This window comes from Alexandromys fortis, unplaced genomic scaffold (genome assembly GCF_014885135.2).
Source record: "Alexandromys fortis isolate MF-2015 unplaced genomic scaffold, M_Fortis_MF-2015_v1.1 scaffold_23, whole genome shotgun sequence".
Classification (NCBI taxonomy): domain Eukaryota; kingdom Metazoa; phylum Chordata; class Mammalia; order Rodentia; family Cricetidae; genus Alexandromys; species Alexandromys fortis.
The window spans coordinates 13,729,810-13,754,234 of record NW_026067907.1 but is presented as its reverse complement, the minus strand read 5'-3'; positions in this window follow the sequence as shown (position 1 = coordinate 13,754,234).

Genomic DNA, 24,425 nt, shown 5'->3' with positions numbered 1-24,425 from the left:
ATGGACTAAGATCTGGAAGTTTAAGCCAAATAAACCCTTTCCTCCCCAGCTTGCTTTTTGGTTATGGTGTTTCATTGTAGCGATAGAAACCCCATAGGATAAGTCTGGCTTGTGGGCTTCTAAGTAAGGGCCTCACTCACAGGACTCCTCTGGGTGTTTTCCTGCAGGTGCAGAGGCCAGGCACTTCCTCCTGGTATCTTGAGGTGCTCCTTCTAGGGCCACAAGGCCAACAATGTGGCTTTGGGTCCTGAGTGACTAAGGAGGGGTTTGTTGTTCATGCTTTACCTGTGGTAAAGTTGCTGCTGCAGGGTGCCTTATGGCGGGCCCCTGGAAAAGCAGGGAACATTCCTTAGAGCCCCATTGTAGGTGATTACTCAAAGTAAGGAAAGGTGAGACAAAGAGAGACACACAAGTCGATACCATGATGACACTGCCAAGCCCCTTGGGGTTTGAGCTGGTACTAAGAGCTGCAAGCATCTTTCTGACTAGGGAGGGTAGGCTGCAAGAGCTCTTGGTCCTCAGCACTGACTTTAGCACCTGATACAGAGTGACATGAAAAGACAGGTTCTGCACTGACTTTCTGGCAGTGAGCCTCTAGGCACAGCCCACCCTGTGTCACACTATGCCCAGCTATCTTCTCCCTTACAGGGAGGCTCATCGCTTAGACATACTGCCTCTTGCCATGGTCCAAGAAAAATCTAAGTGGCCGGGGTTGTCAGATCCCTGTCCCTGAAGTGAAATCACCTGTACTTGTTTAGAGACTTGGCCGACTACTCTAGGATATGTGTATGTGGCTGAGTCCCCATTGCGGATCCTTCCCTGCCCTCTCGCTGGGTTATAGACAAGGAAGATTTGTATAAACCACGATGAGGGGAATGCTGGTATGAATGAGGCTAGGTTGATTCACCCTGCTTCTGGCCGATAAATGTCGGGTGATCAGGTAACACCCATAGAAATGTGGCCTCCCAGGTTTACTTGTTAGTGGTGTAGTTTCACAACGTTCCTTCAGGTTTAATTTCTTCCCATGAGAGCTCTAGGGCAAACCAAGACAGGTTTTGTTGGGCCTCTGGGCCTGTGGTCTGTGTAGATGTTTCTTGAGCCCCATCCTATTAATCATACCGCACGTTCTTCAGGCACCTGTATATCCTGATGCTATCCAGTTCTCACCAAGAGAGTGTTGAGGACCTTGGGGTTTAGGGTGATTTTATTGATGGTTTCTTTATAGTGTCCCTGGAAGCTATGGGGATTTCTGCTCCCAGGGATCCACTGTACAAGAGAGCTGGGTGACAAAAACAAACAACAAAACAAACCAAAACACCAAAGCAAACAAACAAAAACAGAAAGAGGGAGGCTCCTTCTGCAGAAGGCCACACTGTAGAGCTTCCTGTTTGTGATGGGGTACTTGTGTACCTTGACTCCTATGTGTAGTTTCTTCTGAGTGAGAGTCCACCTCATTGTATAATATCATGAACTGAGTTCAGCAGGGATAATCTTGAAGAAGGCACCAGCATAGGTCATGGATGCAGAGTTCTAGGCATGCAAACCACAAATCTAAATTTAACCCTAACCCTGATGGGAAGTAGAGGCCTCAGACACCAGCAGACTTCAAATCTCTATGTCCTTGCTTTTATTTCTTCTCTGCCCCAGAGACCTGCATGGATCTGTCACTCAGCAGGAGCAGGAACAGGGGTACCCAGTGACTGACCCAGGTTCCGATGAGGTACTGGGTGGCATTTGTTTTGGATGTGTGGTCAGAGAATGTCTCAGAGGTGACCACAAGTAGAAACTGTGACTTGAAACCGGAAATGAGATTCCCTGGGCAGAGCGACAACCTGGGAAAAGCCCCAGGCAGAGATGAATGCTCTAGCAAGCTTGGGCATTCCTAGGCTCTTCATGGTAGCTTTAGACTTGGAGTTTCAACCTGCTTTGTCAGGCTGAGCGAATCCATCTTCTTGATCACCCCAGGAGTACAGTGGAGCTGTGGTTCTCTTCTTGTGTGTGGTCTGTTTCTTTTTCCTCTGTAGCTTATGGTCACAACACTCCGGTAGCCCAGGTCAGGCAGAGTTCTGCCTATTGGTTGTTAGTACAGCATTACTATGTGTGAGGCATATTCTTATTTGCATGGGGTCAGTGCAGAGGGAATGAATACTCTATGTCAACAAATTGCCTCTTAAGTGCAAATTTAGAATACTCAAGCATTACTGAGTACTTGGTATATTATTACTATGAACATTAAATTCTTTTAAAGGAAACCAGTACTTTTCTTCTTTTTTACTTCTCCTTGTGTGGTTCAGTCCTCTGTGGAACTTCTTTAGCAATCACTTCATGCTCTCCCACTGTATGCAAAACAGTTGGATAGTTTTAGAGCCTTGAAGTGTAGAACACTGCATATCTGGGCAACAGCAGCTTCTTCATGTTGCTCTGTGACTTTCAGGGGTTCACAACCTCTCTATCCCACGGGAAGGGTGGTATTCAGGTATGAGGCCTCCCCTGGACTCTGAATGTCCAGAATGAGGGAACCCTTGATTCTTCTCTATTTTCTTTGTGATAAAGGTAGCATTAGAATTAGAAATCGCTATAGGAGGAAGGAGAGATGCCAACTCTAAAAGTCTCCAGAAGCAGGGGATGTGCCTGGAGTAGACAGGAAGGTGGCAGCTTGGGATGGCGCATGGATCATCAGTCAAACCACATCCTGTCAACAGAAGGTGTTCTAAGAATAGATTCTTGAATAATAATATCGATGTGTGCTTGTTACAATGCTCAGTACCCGTATCGGAATCCCGAGAAAAGCAATGCATCGTATGCAGCATTTTAAAAGAAAATCCAGGGAAGCGAAAGGAGGCCTGCCAAAGCCATTTCTTTCTGGATATTAGATTTGTTTGTGCCGGCACCCTGTGGATCATCCCAAGTTTCCTGGGACAGAAACCTTCCCAATCAGAGCTGCCTGCCTCTGAGCCTAATTGAATGTCCCAGCGCATAGGGAAGGGCTAATGACTTGAATCAATCACATAATATCTTGGATTACAGACAGACAAACAGCAAAGCTCGGCAGCATGGCAGCGAGGACGGCACCGTGGGAACCGGCGGGGCAGACAATGCCGGGATTGACAATGTGCGGGGAAAGGCCACCTTTGGGAGAAATCGTATCTCACAGCATGGTGGGGAAAAGTGAGAAACAGTAGCAGATGCTGCCAGACCCTGAGCAACAGATGCCTTCTGCTGGGGCCAGCCAGCCAACCAGCGAGCTGGTGCTGAACAGGGAGCATTTCCTCCCCGCCCCCACCCTTTGTCAGAGGAGGCAGCAAACACAGGCATTGCGCAGGAATTAAGCCAGCAGATGGTGGCAGCAGGGTCTGATGAGGTCAGGGTTAGGTGTAGGCATTAATCACCCTTCCTCTGGGAGCTGAGTGTCCTGTGCTACGTTAAGCTGACCACCTCCTCTGCCTTTTAATGTGACCCCTTCTAGAGAATGCCTGCACTCTTTCAACAATTGACCCTTAAATCAGCTTTTGGAGGCCTCATCCGATTTAGCAGAATCTAAAAAGAACATATGTTGAATATTTTGTTAATTCAGTTTGCGTTTAAATAATTGATCCTGCTCAGTGCCAAACACGAAGTTTTAAAAGCCTTGCGTGCTGGTTTCGATATGTTATCTATCATCTTATTGTACGGAGTCGACTGTTTTCAAATAGAGTACCCAGAAGCCTTTGCAGTCTCTGTCTTGGGCTTCACAAGGGCATCAGCTGAGAATGTCCCCGTTTTTGTCGCCATGTGCGCCTGAAGGAATTTCTAGTAAATTGCAGTTTCCTATCTGAGAGGCTAGTGAACAAAAGAATTTAATTCTTGATGACCTTCTGGGAGTAGAAATTCTCGACTGGTGACTTTGTTGCATGGATGCTTTATTTCGGTAGAAGGTGCAGAGTTTGTCGGGAGGACAATGAGCATGGGAGGGGCTAGGGTCTACATGGTTCTGCACGTGTGTGTATGTCTGGGTGTGGCTGGGTTGTGTGTATGTATGTATATGAGCAGTTGAGGTGCTCAAGGGCATGTGTTGAATGAGAACACATGGACACGTCCAGTCATGGATCTTATGATAAACAACGCTGTTTTTTAAATTAATTTTTTAAAATATTTATTTATTTGGGGGTAAGGAGGAGAAAGAGTCACTTGTGTGATGCTGTGCACTTAGAGGTCAATGAACAACTTGAGGGAGTTAGTTCTTTCCTTTTATGATGTAGTTCCAGGGATTGAACTTATGCTTTTAGGCTTAGCGGCAGCCCCTTTATTTGCTGAGACATCCCTCTGGCCCCAAAACTGTTTTAAACGGTTTCCAACATATGCCTATTTCTTTCTAGGACTCCCCACAATGCATATTTTACATCTCAAGGCTCCTTCCAAGACTGGGATAGTTTGCAGAAAGCACTGCAGGGCTCGGAGGCAGCCTAGGTTGAGAGATGGCTTCTGCATGGCTGGTTTGGCTCTGTGCCTGAAGTCCTGGCTGGCTTGCACAAGGAACACGTGAAGACTCTCAGTCCAGAAGGCAAGAGTGAAGGACCTTGGGTCTTTGGATTTCTTCTGGAGGTGAAAGAAGCTTGGCACCGCTTTGATGCTTTCAAATGAAACTTACTGCTTGTTCTAACTTGGAAATACTAGCTGCGTATGACAATTTAGAAGCAGAGACGAGAACAAAGGTTTTCATCTGCAGGATTTGTCCCTGTGCTGTCCCGTGTGCATGGTTATTGTTCCAGAGAGTTATGAATTATACATCACCTGTCACTCTATGTCTTGACCTTATTTGCATTGCTGTGGGTACCTTTCTCTAATTTCTAAACATTTTCTTGTAATATTCTGTTGATTTGATAGATTTTGTTGCTTAACTTTTTTCTTTTTAATATTAATTAAATATTTTAAATAGTAAAAATGCTTTCACAGATAATGCTGGGATGAACTTGTTTTGAAGAAATATTTTTCTGGCATTACATTTATTTTCTCAAGCTAATTTTTCAAAGGTAGAACTATAGAGTAGGTGTACAAAAGGGAAAAGTTTCCACTTCTCCTGTTCACAGAAGGAGCATACACTCAGCGCAGATAGACTGGAAGCCACATGGGCCGGAGGAGGAAAACCAAGCCCACTGCCAATTAGGGGCCTTAAAGTCGGGTATCTCTATCCATATCATGTAAGTCCTTGACAGAATATTTTGTGAGTTCTCTTTTGTTTTGAGACAGGATTTCACAGAGATCTATCTGTCTCTATCTCTTACTTATGGGGATTAAAAGTGTGTGATGCAATGGCCAGTTTCTTCTGCTTTTTAAGGAATTTAAAAACAGACAGGAAATTCAGCCTCAGAAATATCCAAATGTACTCACTCATAAGTGGTTTTTAAACATAAAGCAGAGAAAACCAGCCTACAAATCACAATCCCAGAGAACCTAGACAACAATGAGGACCCTAAGAGAGACATACATGGTTCTAATCTACATGGGAAGTAGAAAAAGACAAGATCTCCTGAGTAAATTGGGAGCATGGGGACCATGAGAGAGGGTTAAAGGGGAGGAGAGAGGAAGTGAGGGGACCAGAGAAAAATATATAGCTCAATAAAAACAATAAAAAAGGAAAAAAAAGAATGTTTATTGTTGAAATAGGAAGCGGCGGGGCTGCGTCCCCAACACCCCGGCCGCTTGGCTAGCTCATGCCCAAAATAACAACACACAAACTGTATTCATTGAAAGAACTGCTTGGCCCATGAACTCTAGCCCTTACAGGCTAATTCTCGCACCTGGACTAGCCCATTTCTAATGATGTGTGTAAGCACCCCAAGGTGCGCTTACCGGGAAGAGTCTAGCCTCCGTCCATCCTGGTGTTTCTGCTCCAGAGAGCAGAGCTGTCCGGTCTCTCTGTAAGCAGAGCAGAGTCTGACCTCACTTCCTCTTCCGCCCAGCATCCTATTCTGTTTATTCCACCTACCTATGTTCTAAGCTATGAGGCCAAGCAGTTGGTTTATTATAATTAACCAATTACCTTCCTCCATCAGTTTATGTAACTGAACATTGAGTAGGTATTATAAAATAGTATTTTGAGGGTAGCCAATGACAGGGAGTACCATATAGTAAGCTAAACACCAGCTTCATTGCATAATAGTCTATGCCTGGTTGATCAATTTGGTTCGATTGGCCTTCCTGTCTGTTCTTATGCCAATACCAGGCTGTTTTTAGCACTGTAGTTCTGCAGTAGAATTTGAAGTCAGGGATTGTGATGCCTCCAGAAGTTTCTTTATTGTCCAGAATTGTTTTGGCTAACCAGGGCTTTTTGCTTTTCCATATGAAGTTGAGTATTGTTCTTTTGATGTCTGTGAAGAATTTGCTAGGATCTCTCTGGGCATTGCATTGAATCTGTAGATTGCTTTTGGTAAGACTGCCATTTCTGTTATGTTAATTCTACCTACCCAAGAGCATGGGAGACCTTTCCATTTTCTGATGTCTTTCAGTTACATGGATATTCTGAAACATATTCCACTAATTGTGTTAGTTTTCAATGCTATGACAAAATACTCGAACAAACAACCTAAAGGGGGAAAGATCTATGTGGGCTCACAGATTCAAGGGTGTTAGTCCTGGTTGCTTGGTCCCATCAAAATAAGTTTGTGCTGAGGCAGAAAACCACATGAGGGATAGACTGTGGAATAAAGTTGCTCACCTCATGGGAAGGAGAGGGAGAGAATGGCGCGAGGGAGGGAAGGGAAGAAGGAAGAATGGGAGAGGGAGAGGGGAAGAGAGAGAAAGGTCATTCAAAGGCATCTCTCAACCCCCAAGATCGGTTTCTTCCAACTAGCCCTACTCAGTTTCTACCACTTCCCAGTAGTGGCGTCATATATCACATTATGAATACATCAAGAATTAATCCAAGGATCCCATCACAGCCCCAACAATTCCCTACCCAGTCAAACCACCCTGGCCCTCATCTGTTTTTGTTCTTGTTTTTCTGGAAGAGCGTGCCTTTTACCCTCTTGAGCAGGCATGCAGCAAGACTGGCCTCACTGAGAAGTTCTTAGTCTCTGTAGGTCTGCTGCATGTCTCGATAAACACTTCCATCCTCCTGCTGAATCTGTCTGGGCTGCTTGACATTTCTCTGTTGCTGTCTGCTGCTCTTCAGATTATTTCTGCCTTCTCATTCTTTAACTGCCAGAGAAAACAAATCCGATCCAGACCGCTAGACTGTATCACTTTGGGGTCTCATATGGAGCTCTTTTTGAGGGCTCCAGACTCATCAAAGTAAGAAATCAGGCCAAACCATAGAAGGAAGGAAAGAAGGTGTGTCCCATCTACTGAGCAGCTGGCACCCTTTCCCAATCCTGGAACTGGGTTGATGATTTTATTTTCTTCTCCCTAACAAGGAAGGTACACTCAGACCTCCTAACTCTGTCTGTGTATGGTAGGAGGCCAGTTAAAATATTTGGTCACTAGAGATCTGTAAACAGGGTAATAACCCTGTACTATAAACTACACCCGACACTGGTTGGCCCACACTGGTTGGAACACACACCTGATCTGCGTGTTCAAAGGGGAGACAACTTCAGGGAAATTTTAAAAGTTACCTCTCTGCCTGGAGATGGACATACCTTTGGAATTTTCAAAGCACTTGCGTCTTGTATTCTTTCCCTTCTACAATGTGAAGAGTGAGAAAGGTCAATGACTGTCGGAAACTACACTTGGGCAATAGTTAAAGTTCTTCTCTCTAAAAGCTATCAGAGAGACCTCGAACTGATTTCAGTTACTCTGAGCTGAGATGGAAAGTGGCCTACCATCGAAACTGTTGTCTCCCTCATCCATGCTAACTAGAGTGTCTCTTTAAAGAAAAGAGTACAAAGGCCCGTGAGACAGGTGGATCCCATAGGGACGCATGCCTGATGGGAGCTGGGCTCACTTTGAGGATAAAGCAATCACAAGGCTTGCCGCCATCTTTGCTGGTAACTTCATCAAGATGCAGGCAGCCATGCTACTTGGCCACCATCTTGGTTAAGGGGTAACCACATGACATAAAGCAAGGATGCCAGCGCCTTTAAAAAACTTCGTATTTGTACTGTGTTCTCTGGTTATTATTGCATCTGTTTTTATTAGGCTCAGGGCTAACACTAGACCTCCTAGGTGGTTTGTTTTATTTCCCTTAATGTTCTGTATTGTATTAATTTTGAGCCTTTTAGTTACAGTAACAAGGGTTAACAAAAACAACGAAATAACCTAATATGATCACCTTGTGAGTTCTTTTTAATTTCAAAATGTCTTTTAATTCAGTTTTGTTTTCTATGTTTACTACCCTAGGATACATGAATTTAAACCCAATTTACATATGGTAAATTGTAAAAGGACTCCTAATTTGGATAATATTCTTTAAACTAAAAACAAAAAAGGCAGGGGTGGTTATCATGCTTGCTTTGTATCTGAGGAAAAACAATATATATTTACAGCTTATAATGTTACAAAGTGGACTTGTGATCAGAGAGACCCCCTCAGGCAAGTAACTGGTACTCTTTAAGATACTATTTGAGACACACTGAAGCTCTGTTTCCCCCTACAGAATCTAGGGGCTGCATAAGTGTTTGGGTAAAAGCCTCACCCCAGCCCCTGGCATCCATATACCCAAAAAGTCCGAAATGTTTGGTTTGGTCTTCACTCCCAGCCTTTGTCATCCATATATCCAAAGACTCTGGAATGTTCAGGTGAAAGTTTTATCCCAAGCACCCTCCCCTGAAAGGGGGCCAGTCCAGACTCCACCCCTGAGAAAGCCTGGCAAATGGTGATCTCTCCCCAGAGATGCTCAAGACCGCCCCACAGGGTATTTAAACAGCAACCCAGAGAACAAACAGGCGATTTTTCAGTCTTCCATCCCTGGCACCTCTCTGAGGGGCTGGAAAGCCATCCTGGAGCATTGGTATCCATTAAACCTGGGCTTTTTCTAATTCAGTTTGATTTGGTCTGGATTATTGCATCGGTGGAGAGGTTTCTCAGGGTGCAGAAACTTCTGAATAAGTTTATATCACTCAAGAAAATAGGTCATCATTTAGGTCCTGAGAAGAGGCCCTATGCTCAGAATCCATGTTGTTCTGACCTTGATCTGTCCTAGAGAGGAGGTAGAAATCAGCTCAAGCTGTCCACCTCACTCTGTCCTAAGGCAGAGATTGGGTGAGAGCTAAGGACGGTCTTGCAACAATGACATCTGGGGTGTAAGTGAAAACTGTCAGGGAACAGAACTGTAGGCCTGGGAAGAGGAAATCAGTCCTGGGGTCTTTGGGTCCTGCTACTGCCAGCCACCTAGGCCACTCTCTCCAGATACTGACTTGGGGGGGCACAAGGAGGATTAGGGAAACCTCCACCAGTCTCGTCCAGTCTTGTTTTCGCTTTATAGATGGGGGTGGACAGCATCCTCCAAGATTCCTTCACATGTACAACTTGAGTAAGCTGGGTCCTCGGGTGCTTAGGAAAAGAGCCTCCTTCTCAACCCCTGCATGGTCTAAATATCCTCTGGGGGAAAAATGAAAAGCCCCCAGGAGGAACTCTTAATCACAATACTACCCTTCAATTATAGCTATTCTGTAAGTGAGAGAAAAAGTCCCCTAAAATCCCCTGCACCTAGCTTTTCTTTTAACTGTGGGATCATCCAACCCTTGCTAACTGCTTACAGGATGGACCCATGGACTTCAGCTGTAGTAGATTTTGGTGTGTCTAATCAAGTTTATTTTAAAAGTGCTTGGTTTCTGCTCAAGCTTCACCTAAACATTACAGCTTAATCAAAAATAATAAACTGGAGAAATTGACCCTCTGGGTGGTCAATAACCGTATTTGGAGACCTACACTGATGCGGGAACTTAACTGTGAAAGAAACATTTAGAAATGACCCACAGAGAAAATGTTCCCTAACTGTGAGAAGTCACCGTTATTTTGTTCAGGGAGGCCATGGAGATGCCACTGAGTGCGTTCCAGTCTGTAAAGCTGAGGGTCAATAAAGAGGAAAAAATCTTCATGCTTCCAAATAAAGCAACGGCCAAGCAAGGGCTTTGACTTGTCCTCACACAGGTGAATTAACTGGAAAAAGAGACCAGAGGGTCAGAGACTCTTCCCAAACCCAAGCAACTCTCCAAGGACCAGATCTCCAGCTGGCCCTGACAGCGAAGAGAGGGTCATTAACTTTGGCCACCTACATGGTCTTAAACATGCAACAGGAAAGCATGACTTTGATTAATATGGCCAGTATCTGTGTTTCTTTCACAATTATGTATTACACTTAACCATATGAGATGCTACTTGGACAACTATTTCCCACCAGTGGTTCTTTCCCTGATAACTGTTTCTAGAACAGTACTTTTCACGATGTAACATGATATCCTGTGTCCTAACCGATCATGTGCCCCAACTAAAGGAGGCTGCCAGATAACCTGTCAGACTTATAGATACTAATTAATGTCTAGTGGTGACTTCAACCACTGAAACTTGGGTTTTATTCAGGTTTAATCCATATTGTCCACCTTCACTGGATATTACAGCTGGTACAAGGGCAGAGACCTGTCAAAGGGCCTTCTACGGGATTCTGATAAATATTTCTGGTACACAGTCTAGCCAGCTACAAAATTATGCCTCATCTTATCAAACAAAACTTACCATGGTGTCAAAAATGTTTCCTCATTAACATTCTCTCTTAACGTTCCTCATGAGGTTGCAGGAGAAGCAAGCCAATGGTTAGTTTCCAAACTTAAATAGGCTGATCAAAGGCTCCTTGAACCCCTCAACTAGACGAATGGTCCTCTTCGCCCTGTCCATCTCGCGACAGACCACAGCAACAGGGAAATCTCAGGCTCATTGGTACCCACATCTAGTCTGCCAAGGAGTCTTTGGATGGTTGGCTTGCCTGTTCTCTTCCCTTTAATAAGAGCAACGCTGCCCCGGGATTTGCCAACTGTGGGCCCAGTAGCAGTTAGAGGACAAACAATCTCACGTTTTATGTTACAACTGCTACCTCACTTGTATGACGAACTCCAGGGATTCTCAGCCACCACCAAATGACCGCTTGATGCTCGCTCTGCTTCATCACCGTCTGCTAGTTTTATAACCAGTGGCCCCTTAGATAGACTTTCTGCTGAGGAACTCTGACTGCTGCACCCCCTTGCTGACCCTTGGTCAGGTCAAAGTGGCTAAGAGCAGTCATGGTGCCCTTGTTCCCCAACACGTCTAGGTAAAAAGGGTGACAACTTTCCAAGATGGCCAGCTTCTTCCTCACCCCTCTGACTTGAGACAAAACGTCTTAAAAAGTCCTTTCAGCTTTCGCCTCCCCCAGCAATTCCCCTGATGATGGACTGACTAAAACACCATGCCACACAACAGTTCTGGGTCAAACATCCAAGGTTTTCTCAAACTGACCAGTACTAAATTAAGGGAGCAAACCTCTTTAGAGACTTAAAAAACAAAACAAAACAAAACCCAAAAATCAAAACCCAGCTCCCAGAAAGAGACTGGAGTTTTTAGCTTTCCAAGTCCCTCCTCTGCATTACAGAGGCTCTTTTTCTCTGTGTTCCTGCTGCATGTGTGTGTTTCCTCATCTCCAATAAAGAAAATCCCTTCTTCAATTGAAAAAAAAAAAGGCCAAATAAACAAACAAAAAAAAATGACCTTACTGAGAACCTTTCCCCCTTTTACCCAAAGATCTCAGTTATTACTGGTGCAGACTCTACAGAGACTAACGTGGCAGTTTTTGGATGTGCCAGCCCTCAGTCCCTTTCCACAGAGCACATCCAGGATGTTTCCACTCACAGGGCTGTATGAGGGGACAGGACTCGAAGTCCTTCCTGATATTTGTATCCTGGTACCTATTATTAGCTGGTAAATCCAGCCCATATTAGTTCCAGGGACTTGAGTATCTAGGGGGCAAGAATACCCTTATCTAAGGACCAGATCTTTCTGTGTGCAAGGCGGCCAGGCTATAGATCATGCAAAGCTGTAGGTAAGTTCACGCCTGGCTGAGTGGTAGTCATAGCTCACTATCCTAAAGAAGGGACACCCAAGTTAAGCTTTGGAGAGCCAGGACTGGCCGAGGAGCGATACCTCCAAAGCCAAGAGCAAAGGTACAAAACCTGGGGCCCATAGCCCTGGTGGTTGCTGTCTTCACAGGTTTGGTGTACGGCTCTCGGCACTTCCGTTCGTTCCTCCCCTGCCTCTCTCAGGGTCTGACTGTGAAACCCAGCCCCCACTGTGTCTCTTTAGGTGAAGACTACACAGTGTTAGGGGACAGACACAGCTGTGTGTCTTTTCTAGGTTACCTTGCCTGAAAGAATGTCACAGACACAAGGGAATTTGTCTTGTTTGGTTTCAAGAACACAGAGCAACAAAACTGTCGCAGGATGCCTTGATCCTACTGACCAGTTAAGCTCATTTGAGTGGGTATAACGGGCCACATCCAATTGCACTCTGAGCTTGGCTTCTATGCAAGCTATGTTCCTAGAAGTGTGGACTCATCTCTACAAACACAGAAGGTTCTGGGTCTTCCTCTACTGCCCCAGTGAGCTACTTGCTGTCACATCCCATAGGAATGATTTCCCCCACTACCTACCTAGACCAGGAAACTGGGTAGCTTTTGGCTGCCAATGCCTGGAGGTTGGGAGGAGGGAACAGAAATTAGTCTGGCTAGTGATGAGAATCTCTCCATGTGCTCTTCACTGAGCAGGAGAGAGGAGACATTAAGCAAACAGTGATCCTGGTTCTATAGATGTTGGCCCTTATGCAGATGGCACCCTCCAATCTTTGCTTGTCCTGGTCTATCATTGTTAGAGCTGTCTATAACAGGAGGGGCACATTTGGTAACCACAGTGCCGTTGCATGAGCACCTGTTAGCTATGGCCCTTTCTGGGTGTGAAGACCTGTGGCTCTGTGGAGTCTCTGAGGGCTTTGTGTCACAGCGCTTGGCCTTGCTTCAGCATTCAGCCATCCTGGTAGCCTAACTAACACTCATACACCCTGTCCTTTTGTGTCCTTTTTTTCTCTTTTGCTAAAGCAAAAGGAATTCAAGTATTTTCTTTCCACACACTTGGACCAGCATGTCACCAGCTCCCTTGGCCCATGATGAGACTCTGGTCAAGTGGGGTGGGAGGGAGGAGAGAAAAGAACAGAGAACTTTAACCAGGTCCCATCTTGTCCTTGGGATGAGGATAGGGAAGGGGTGGGGACAGGGGTACCCAGTGCAGGACGACCTGATGCCCAGTCTTTCATCTCTGCCTGCTCCTGCCAGATCCTGTCTTCTAGCCTGTGACTTCTAGTGGTAGTACATATTCTCCACGTTAGGAAGGGAACAGTTCATCAATAGGGGCAATGCTGCCTAGTCATGGTGCTGATGATCACAGTGAAAAGCATTCATGATGGCAAAATGACGAATTTTTAGATAAACCCCGTGTTGGATATTTTCTAACCTTGGCAGTCTTTGTTTCTCTATGTCCAATAGGAAGTCTTTTTGTTTTAATTTTCCCTGTCAGGGAGACAATTAATTCAGGCTCCCTGTGCACGAGGTCCAGATGTCAAGGACCTGTTCCACCAACCCATCGCAGTGAATAGGAATTAATCAACACCATTAGAGGGAAATCTCCCACTTAGACTTCAGGCTCTTTCTTCACAGCCCGATGGAGATTTCATACCTTTTATGTGGAGCAGACCGCAGCTTTCACCTATTTAAGGAATTTTTCAATTAACATTTCTTTCCCTCCAGAGAGACCAGGGCCTTTGGTTTCCCACAAAAGGCTGGCTTTGCTTTGCCTATAGCAAATGTGTTTAGGCCCAGCCCTCTGGGCTGAAGGCCCTATTATTTGTCTATGATGATTCAGTTTGGCAACCCCCCCTAATCAATAGCTGATCAGTGCCCAGCAGGGAGTCTCCGTATTCAGACCCTCTCACAGGCTAAAATGGTTTCCTTTTGAATAAAATCACTCCTAGGTCGAATTTTAAATCCATCTAATTGGCAGGTTTTTTTTTTTTTGAACAGAATAGAAAAGATATGTAAGCGAAGGAAGAGAAAACCCGGCGGCTCTGATGGCTGTTGCTTCCACATCTTGCAACCTCAGGTTTGCTTTAAAATAATTTTTTCAATACCACAGTTTTTCTTAAATAAATATCTTGCTAATTGGAATTCTTAATGGTATTGTCATTCACTTTAGATAAAATTCTTATTAAAGACTGTGTAGATTTCAAAATCTTGTATCAGAATGTGTATTTAATCTCTTAGAGATGATTTTAAAGAGTTGTCTTTACTGACGAGCAACATTTAGCAAAGAATTCAAATGATTTTACTAACTTTTTTTCCAGTTATATTAAAAGGATTTTTGAAGTTCAAAGTTAAGAGCCTTTGGTCAGGAAGATGATGTTTAAATCCACCCCACACAGGAGCAAACGTCGCTGCCCAAGGTGAGCAGTTGGGTTGGCTGACCGCTCAGGAGGCCTCTCGCTAGCAAGGGTGTTGCTTGTGCCAAAAGCCAGCTGTGCCTCTCTGAGTTCAGAGCAAAGAGCGTGCAGTGGCGAGCCAACCTTTCGTCGGGGGGAAGAAACATCAGACATTAAAAGAGAGGGATTTCTTCTCTACGCTCTCGATTTGAACCTCAAGAAATAATAGTAGAAAAGCTAACTTGATTTATGAAAATCTACCTGAATTAGGAGCTTTAGTGAGTTGATTGCCTGGTGGCTTCCTGTCTATGACTAGTCTTGCACGAAAAATACACTTGTGTTTGGGTGGCTGAGATGGCTCAGCTCTTGCTGTGTAAGCCTGGCAGTCTAAGTTTGGTCAACAGAACCCATGCAAAGTTGTAAGGAGAGAACCCATTTTCCCAGTTATCCTCTGACCTCCTGTCCCTCATGTACATACACATATAATAATAATAATAATAATAATAATAATAATAATAATAATAATAATAAAAGAAATATGTTTGAAAGTGATGTTTTTAGGTGGCCTTGGACTGGGTAGAAGGTGCGTAGGTCTAGAGGCTCTTTCTGATTTACTTTCTGCTTCCATTCCTCTGACGCTGTGACATTTGGAGACTGTATAAAGCTAATGTTTTGGCTGAACACAGTAAAAATGAGGGCTCAGACCCAAGAAAATACACTGAAGCTGCTCCTGAGTAAAAGGTCTGCTGAGTCATGCGGAGGGTGGGGGGGGGGGCTGCACTGTGGTCCTTCTGTGTCTTGACTTCACTGTGTTGACTGTGCCTGACGACATGGTCTGACAACGTTGTCTTCATTGTGTCTAACCCTGTGGTCCTCCCCGTGTCTGACTCCATGATCTGTCCAGTGTTTCACTACGTGGTCCTCCCCGTGTCTGACTCCAGGATCCTCCCAGGGTCTCACTACATGATCCTCCCTGTGTCTGACAGTTGTTTTTTCTTCATCTGAAGTCATTCCTATTATTGACTCTGTATTCTTCCTCATGTCTGAGAACCTCTCTTATTGGACCCAGTGATCTTTTCCATGTCTGATATGATGTCCCACTTCACATTTGACACACCTGCCTGGTCTTCTTCTGTCTCTGTCTGATTTTATGATCATCCATGTCTGGCACTATAGTCTTCTTCATGTCTGGTTTCATAATCACCCTTGTATCTGATCCTGTGTTCTTCTGCAGGTCTGGATCTATGTCCCGAGCCTGTCCTGCCTGCCCTGGAAGCAGATGGAAGGTACAAGGCCAACGCCAAGGCCAAAACTCCACAATAGCTCTGTCAGACTTTGCTCTGAAGAAACTCAATAGAAGAGCAGAACGCAAGAGTTGTGCCTGACCCCGGGGTCCCATGTCTGATGATGACCCGGGTCATTCGGTGTCGTTAGGTATTGCACACATCCACTTGGGTGCTCTGCCCGATGCAGGTCCCCTTTCCGTTCTGAGCCATGAGGCCTGAAGGGCGGGGCTATGGGCCAAGTCCTACAGTATGCCACTCAGACTCGGGCTCTGCCGAGCTTGAGTTCATGACCAGATGTCGTCTCTTTAGGACAGGACGACAAGGAATACTGGTGGAGTACTTAATCCTGCCTGCTGTTTGTCTGAAACTCTTCCATCTCATATAAAAAGACCTTAGCGAGGACTCAGATATCACCCTGAGCCCACAGATGGTGTTTTAGGAGAAAGTAGTCCTGATGTAGTCCAGAAACTGTGTCCGACCTCTTCCCTGCCAGGGCTTGCATACAGTGCCCACTCCTAGGAGAGCTCTCTCATCTTAGAATGTAGAGGAGGTGTGGGTCTAGGCTTGGACTCATGAATTAAGATTAAATAAACTTCAGACAATGATAGAATATAAGGGCTGACATAAATTTGGAATGTCAGATATGAAGTAAATAAGTCAGCTGCCTAGATAATTTTATTAAGGGCAGACATTTTAGGTATGTGTTAGTGAAAATTGCCCTGCCTGCATGGGGTGTCCCAATGTACTCTGCTTCAACCCACCCGCTTGTAGAAAACCGACCTTCTTAAGACCATGGGAGTCGAAGTCTTTTCTTGGGAGCAAGAAGTAGAAGGGAGAGGACTTAGAAGAACTACTGTAAAGTGGACCAGACAAACAAGGGAGTTTGATACTGTGTTATGGTTGGTGGTTTTATGTTGATGATAGCAATAAAGTTAATTGCACCTAGAATTGATGCGTGCTCAAACGTTTGTTTCTCAGACGGGTTTTTGTAACAGTGGCATAGTAATACAACTTGTGGTCACATTAAAGACTTCTGACACCCATTTTTTTTACATTTGTGTATTTATTTATTTGCATGTGCATGTGTTTTTGACTTCAACGTAGAAGGAACAGATGGAAGAGAGTAGGCAGGGTGGAGCCTGGCAGCAGATCTGAAAGGCAGACTTCTGATCCTGTTTTCCACTGACCTTGGAGAACTGCTTTTTCCTCCCTCTTTTTCTCCTTCAGAAACAAGTTCTATCTCCAAGCTATGGGGAACCTTGCCTCCCTTTCTATGTGTCCCAATCTGTTGATGGTAGGCATTGGTACGGCAGGGGGGCAGGATGAAGGAAGGCGGGTGCTTAGTCAGATGGGACTGAGAAGGCCCCAAGAAGTATCTGGTTTTATCCCTGTGCTGGGATTTGGAGAAATTGGGGGTAGTGGGTAAGGTCAGCAACTGTGGCAGAGAAGGAAGACTTGCACGTGATCCCTGAACTCCAAATGTGACACACTGCTGTTATCCAGGAAATGTGCAAATACTCCGCCACTGCCATGAGGGCTGTATTCCGTGCAGTGGGCATTATCTTTCACTTCTGCTGAGAACTCTTAGCCGTATGCTGAAGGTGCAGGGTGTCTTATAGCAACCAGGAAGCAGCAATGAGGACTATTCTGCTTTCTCAGCTCTTTTACAGATGATGGAACTCTGAGGTCCCCAAGCAAGCCCCGGGCTCTTCCTAAGCCCCACACATCCCTCGGAGGGAGCCAAGTGTGTGATCTCTAAATAGCTCCGATGAAGCTGGGATCTAGTAAGTTGCTTTTTAACATGTGCTTTATCTGTGCGCAAAGCTGCCGCCTAGGTCCCTGCGGCCCCTCAAGACCCACACGGCCCCACATGGCAGGTGCAGGGCTCTGTCTGGAGTCAAGATATGGATCTTGGCACCGGAGTGCCTTGCTTTCCAGGACTGGGCTGCGGCACTTGTGCAGACACACTCACATGTCGGCCAGCACAAAGCTAGGGTCTCAATACAGTCCCAAGGCATTGTTCTTGTGGCCACCAGGGACTACCAGCTGCAGAGCTCAGGTTACAGCCTCTGGCAGACCCGTGGTAGTGACTTCCATCATATGTCACCCTCTCTGGTGTCAGTGTCATGTGATCTACTGCTGGTTGCTATTGCTTTTGGGCATGGTCCTCCCCAAGGCCATTCACTCATCCTGTCCCCGAGCTCCTGGCCAGGCTGACTGGGGAGGGTGCTTAAGGGACAGACAGGCCCTGAAGTCCCACCCATCCTACCACTGACTCAGCTCGTATTACCTCCTACCAGAACCTGTTTGCAGCTCACAGTCAAGTTCTCCAAGACCACGATGGCTGGATCTCAGGTTCCAGAAGCTTCTAGAACAACCACAGTGGAAGATGCTGATTCGTACTTGTAAGTCTTCTATTGTATCAGTTATTTGGTTCCTGGATAGAAGGAGATAATTTGGAAGCCACCATGATAATTTAAAATATCCTTCCTTTTGTTATGGCTTCCCCTGTTTTCTCGAATCACGTTTAATTGTCGGTATCAAAAGTTGATGTGTATTGCATTGAAGCTGAGAAATGAAGGCTCAGTTAAGAATATGGCACAGACCAAACCACCCAGGAAGCCACTGACAAGTGGCCACCAGACACTCTGTCATGTCTAGTTTCTTCTATGCCAAAGCAGAAAGCGTCCCACCACTTTGGGATTCTTAGCTTAAGTTTCCAGACTTGTGTCAACTTCTGGGACTCACACCAGTGAGTACTGGGGGAGCCCTTATCTAATATTGAAGAAGGAAGAGGTAAAGAACCAGTCAGGGAAGAGCCTGGCTCAGAGGGAAGGTTGTATCGGAGGTCTGGGCCTGTTCCTGCTCCCTTCAGCCCTGGAACCCCCATGCACTATACTCCTGGGGGTCTTGGGAAGGCAAGAAGCAGCTTGGAGGTCTGTCGTGTCTGGGTTATACAGACACGGTCATGGGTGGCAGTGTCTGAGCTTGCCGGGTGTTCAGGTCCTCCGGTCATTGTTGTCAGTAGCTTTTACGACTTGGGCTGCCTCTTCTTCTCATTTCTTACTTTGCATAATAATTTCTTGTCTTTAACCCTTTCCAGGCATTCTGCCTTCCTTCTCTCTTTCATGACTTTTTTATCTATTAGTGCGCAGCTCCTGTCATCATCTGGTCTCTGTTCTCCACTGCTCTGAATGCCCGCTCCTTTAGTTCTTTACCCGTATGCACATGTGTGTCATCTATTTCCACAATACAAACGTGTAAATGTGTGCATTTTCTCCCAGTCCGATTCATTTTCTCTCTGCCTAGGATCAGAGTAGATATATGAATGCACATATCCACCCCAGGGTCCCTTCCCCGGGCACCAGAGATTAGATGGAAAATAGCAGCTAGTGGTAGCAGTGGTTCACCCTTAGTGACCAGATGGTCACATGCCTTGCGAGGAGTACAGAGTCCGGCTCTGGAAACTGGCTGAGCAGGTGTCTCCTCTCTGCTCCATGACAATGTGCCAGCTAGCACCCTCTGGGGGACAAAGCAACAATGGGAACTGGGGATGCCCATCTTGTATAGGAAGCTCATGTTCTGTGTGCTCAGGGCTAAGCCCTGGCATTTCTGCTCCAGGCTGACACTGGACTACTGGCTCTTGGTGTCTGTGTGAGTTCTTGGAACCAGGCAGTGGCCAATGTCCTCATCCTTGCAGGACTTTATCTCAGGGGAGTGGGTTCAGCACAATCTGCCCTAGGGGAGAAAAATTGTGGACCACAGAGGGTCAATTACTAGGTGATATTTATGGATGGATTGTCTGTTTCTGTGATATGGTCTGTCTTGATCACTGCTTACTGGCTATGTCTGGGGGATATAGAAGGTGTAGATCCAAACCCTGCTGGTAAATCCTATCTCCCTGTATAACCTGAAGCTATACCGTATGTAAAGGAAATTGAGACTTTTTGGAGAAGAAGGTGGTACCGCTAAGAAAGCCCGTGGCTTTATGCTTTCCTCAGGATTTTGGTTGGTTCATTTCTTGGGTCTTCCTACTGTGCATCACTGTCCTTCCCTAGAAATTGCTTTATAAATTGTGTTGTAGAAGTTTACTCACTGTAATAAATGAAGCACACTTAATTTTGGGCAGTTAAGGGGTCACTAGTCATGCTGGGTGCCCAGGAGGCATTGCTCCAAGGCAAGGGCTTTTAGAGTTCACACTGGGAAAGTCCTGAGCAAGCCAGAGCACTGGGAACCCAAATTAGGGCATAAATTGACAGGAAATGGTGGGAAGGATACCCTCTTTTAAAAAGGGACTACAGGAAATCAGGAATCGGCTGGTCATTTCTGGTCATGTGGAGAAGAGCCCTTGCAAGCTGAAAAAAAAATGACAGGTTTCTTTATAAAAACATAAACTCCAGTGTTAAATAGAAACCAGTGGAATTCAGAGAATTTGATGGCAGCAAGCATATTGTAGAGTAGGCAGGTAAGGATGAAAGAGGAAGAGCGTTATATTCCACACCGGGACTCCATTTATTGAGCCTGTCTATATTTCATGAATTTGTCAAATATGATTTAAGACTATGTTTGTTTTTGTCTGTACCAGCTATGGGTTCCAGGAGTCATTTTGGGATGAGCTCTTCCCTAAGCTCTTGGCTTGGCATGGCAACAGAGAGGATGGGTTGCCGGCATCTGCAAACAGAAGGTTCTTGCCAGGTCATGATAATATTGCAGAAGTTGCGTAGGTGCCAGGAACAGGGGCCATGGTAGGAAGATTCCACTAGACAAGTGTGAGCTTGTTCAAGGTTTAGAAAGAGGACTTATGAAATATAGGAGGCTCTGCTTTTCAAGTTCACCCTCTGATGTAGAACTTAGGGGAAGGATGGGCCCCACAGCCAAAGAGGGGTCATAGATAAAGGGGAAGGACCAGAACTGACGCAGACGGTCCAGCTAACAGAGCTGAACCCATGTCTCTTCCTCTCCTAACGTCACCAGTGATGGTTTACTACTATTAACCCACTGATAATGGCTTTTGCTGTGATGCTGGAAAGGATAACAAAAGGATCGCTCTTCTGGTATACAGTTGCTGTTTGAGAGAAATATGCTCTAAGCAGGAGTCTAGTTATTAAAAAAATGTGACCAAAGTCTGAAAAACAAGGAGCAGTGAGAATCTATGTACACAAAGCCTATAACGTCAAGAGTCTAAAATGCTGTGGGTGAAGTCTGCCCGGGAAGGTGAGTCCAGGGTAGGTGGGTGGAGACAGCGAACAGGGGCTGGGCACGCGTGTTGGCACCCTAGATTCCTAGGCAGGGCCAGCGTGGGCCCTCTCTTAGCCAACCATTTGCATCTGGCAGGAAGAGATGTTCACCAAAAGATTAGCCTGTAAGCCGGGGCCTGCTCCACACCAAGCAAACATTGGGAGTGCCGGGCGTGACCTGTGTCTCAGGACTGCTCCAGGTAATTCTTCTGTCTTCAGCTGCTCTTCCCTCTGAGCTGTTGATTTTGGAAGCTGCACCTCCCCACGACTAGATTGCTTCACGTAATCTCAAGCCCTTCCCAGCCGATAACATTCTTATGGGGTGACAGCAAATGTCAGCTCTGCCTCTGCACACCTGGGGACACCAGAGTCCTACAGACACCAGAGACTGGCTTGAGAGACAACCCTGTGCCACCTGACACCCGCGAGCCAACTTGTCTTCAGGGGCCTGGTATGCATGCAGTGAATGGGTGTCGCCTGGTCTCGTGGGCCTAGAAATTAATGGTCTATAGCTCAGGGACTTCCCTCCCTGAATCACAGGCTGCCTTACTGCTACCTGAGATCATTAGACCTGTGCCGAGCCCTCAGGCCCTTGGGCTCAGGCTGCTACAGGCCAGGTGAGAAAGTGAATTCCTGAGTCAAATAAATACTTCTGCCTCCAGCATGGTAGGAATTTGAAGCTGCAGGCCAGGCCAGGAATGCGGGGCAGAGAAAGGTAGGCGAGCTATCGGGGAAGCAGGCATAGACTTGTTTCAGTCTGGCCCCCACAGGCCAGGGGTCTGGGCAGTCAGAAAGGGCAGGTGGCACCCTGCCTGAATGCGTGATTGTGGCAGCTTCCTCCTGTCTCTGGGATATCTCACTAGAAATCGTGAGCAGAGGCGCCGCTTTCAGGAGGGCCATTCTGGGAGAAGCTCAGACCATGGGACCAGCCAGATGGAAAACTATCCTTTCTGAAGACAGAAGGCTTTTGAGGCCCATGCTGACTGACTATTACAAGAGCAGTACGACCTTATAAGATTTTGCTGTTGGGCCAGGAAGTCCCTCTAGTCGTCACACTGGCAGCCGCAAAGACCCCACCATAACAGCATGGGTGTTTTCTCCACAAAGACACAGAACTGTTACTGTACTGGGAAAGGGTGAACATGTCAGCGTCATGGAATAAAATTCTTCTCACTGAAACTAAATATCTTCTTATTAAAAAACATTAAAACTTTGCATGTGCTCGCTGGAAGTACCCTGTACTCTGGGCTCTCCTCAGGTTCCCTGGGAGGTAAGTCTGTTCTCAAGGAGGTGGAGGCTTCTGGAGTAGCACAGAGCCCCGCTTCTGACCGCGGCTCTCCCGCCACCACAGGCCACCACCGCCTCCTCTTGCTGCTGCCACAGCCCCAATGCCCTGTGCGGACACTGCACATGGCATGGCAGAGTTGGTGCCCAGCCCCCTGCCCCCTCTGTGGGGGGGGGGAGGGGGAGGGGAAGCTCTCAGCTTTCTTAGTGTCTCTCTTTCCAAATAACTGAGTTTGGAACAGCTAAGTGGTGCAGATGTGCAGGGCCAAGGCTACCCTTGGCTGGGGGCATGTAAGTGTGGAGGGCTCAGATATGTGGAGGGTCTTGGTATGGAGGATATAGGTGTGTGGAGGGGAGGGTACAGGTGTGTGGGGACCTAAGCCTAAAGACTCAGGTGTAGAGAGCCCAGGTATGAAAATCTAGGTGTGTATAACATCCAAGTGTGTGATAGGCTTAGGTGTGGTGAGCACAACACTTGCCAGAAATCAAGAGCACAGAGGGCTGCCTGCACCGTCCAGAGCTGCCATTGCTGAGTAGGACCATTGGGGACATCGCTGATATAAGGCGACACCCGATTTTCCCTCCTCCTCCTTCTCCTTCTCCTTCTCCTTCTCCTTCTCCTTCTTCTTTTTGTTTTTTCGATACAGAGTTTCTCCGTTGCTTTGGAGCCTGTCCTGGAACTAGCTCTTGTAGACCAGGCTGGCCTCTAACTCACAGAGATCTGCCTGCCTCTGCCTCCCGAGGGCTGGGATTAAAGGCGTGCGCCACCACCGCCTGGGCTCCCTTCTTCTTCTGTGTGTGTTTATTTCCTCTTTCTTCCTTTGTCACGTTCCTTGTCTTCTCTTTTAGATTCTTCCTCTTTCCTCTTTATTTTTTATCTAGAGATTTGTTTTTATTTTCTGATTTGTGTGTATTTTTATATTGAAGACAAAACAGCACAATTTTAGTTATTTTTTAACTTATGTACAAAATAGTTTCATTGCAAATATATCAATGTTTGGCATTTTATAATTATTGATAATTATTAAGAGGCTCCCAGGGCCACTGGCAATGGGACCAAGATTTATTCCCATTGCTTAAACTGGCTTTTTGGAGCCCATTCTCTTTGGGGGGGGGGGTTTCCTTGCCCAGCCTAGAACTAGTGGGGAGGGCCTTGGTCCTGCCTTAAAGTCATGTGCCTGACTTTGCTGACTCCCCATGGAAGCCTTACCCCCTCTGAGGAGTGGATGGGGGGTTGAGTTGGGAGAAGGTAACAGAAGCAAGGAGGAGGGGAGGGAATGGGAACTGGGATTGGTATGTAAAATGAGAGACGATTGCTTTTTAAAAAATAAACAAATAATTTTTAAAAAGGCTCCCAGAATACATTTCTGAGTTAATGACAGAGGAGCATTTTTGTCTAACAGACATCTATTAAGAATGTATGAAAATATTCAATCTAGGAAGTTCAGGTTTTAAAATGGGTTTTGTCTGCTAGAAAAGTTTCTCAAACACGGTCTCTTGCCCCACAGAGATGGTGCCCCAGTGTTAGAACTCAGATTTTCTTTCTTGTGTTAGTCATTTCTTTTATTTTTTAAGATTATAATCACATGATCTTCCTCTTCCCCGTCTTTCCTCTAAACCCTCCCATAGAATCCTCCTTGGTTTTTTTTTTTTTTTCAAATTCATGGCCTACTTTTTCATTAACTGTTGTTTTAGATAGATTCGTGTATAATTACAAACATATATAACATATAACACACACACATATGCCCACATACACAAGTACAACCTGCTGAGTCTGTCCAGTGTTATTGTTTTTCAGATCTGACCATTGGCATTAGATAACTAACTGGTATGTTCTTCCCTGGGGAAGACGATTTCTCCTGCTCTCAGAGTTCCTTAGTTGGCTGTATAGCTCTTTGTGTAGGGTCCAGGCCTCCTGGGCTTCTACCCTGCAAACTGCCCCCCCCCTCCCACGTTATCCACGTTAGCATGTGTGGAGATCTGAAAGAAAAGGCCCATAGGGAGTGACACTATTAGGAGGTGTGACCTTATTGGAGTAGATGTGGTCTTATTGGAGGAAGTGTGTCACTGTGGAGGTGGACTTTGAGGTCTCATTATATGCTCAAAGATACTGCCCAGCGTCTCAGACCACTTCCTGTTGCCTGTGAATCAAGATGTAAGAACTCTCAGCTCCTTCTCCAGCACCATGACTGCCTGCATGCTGCCTTGC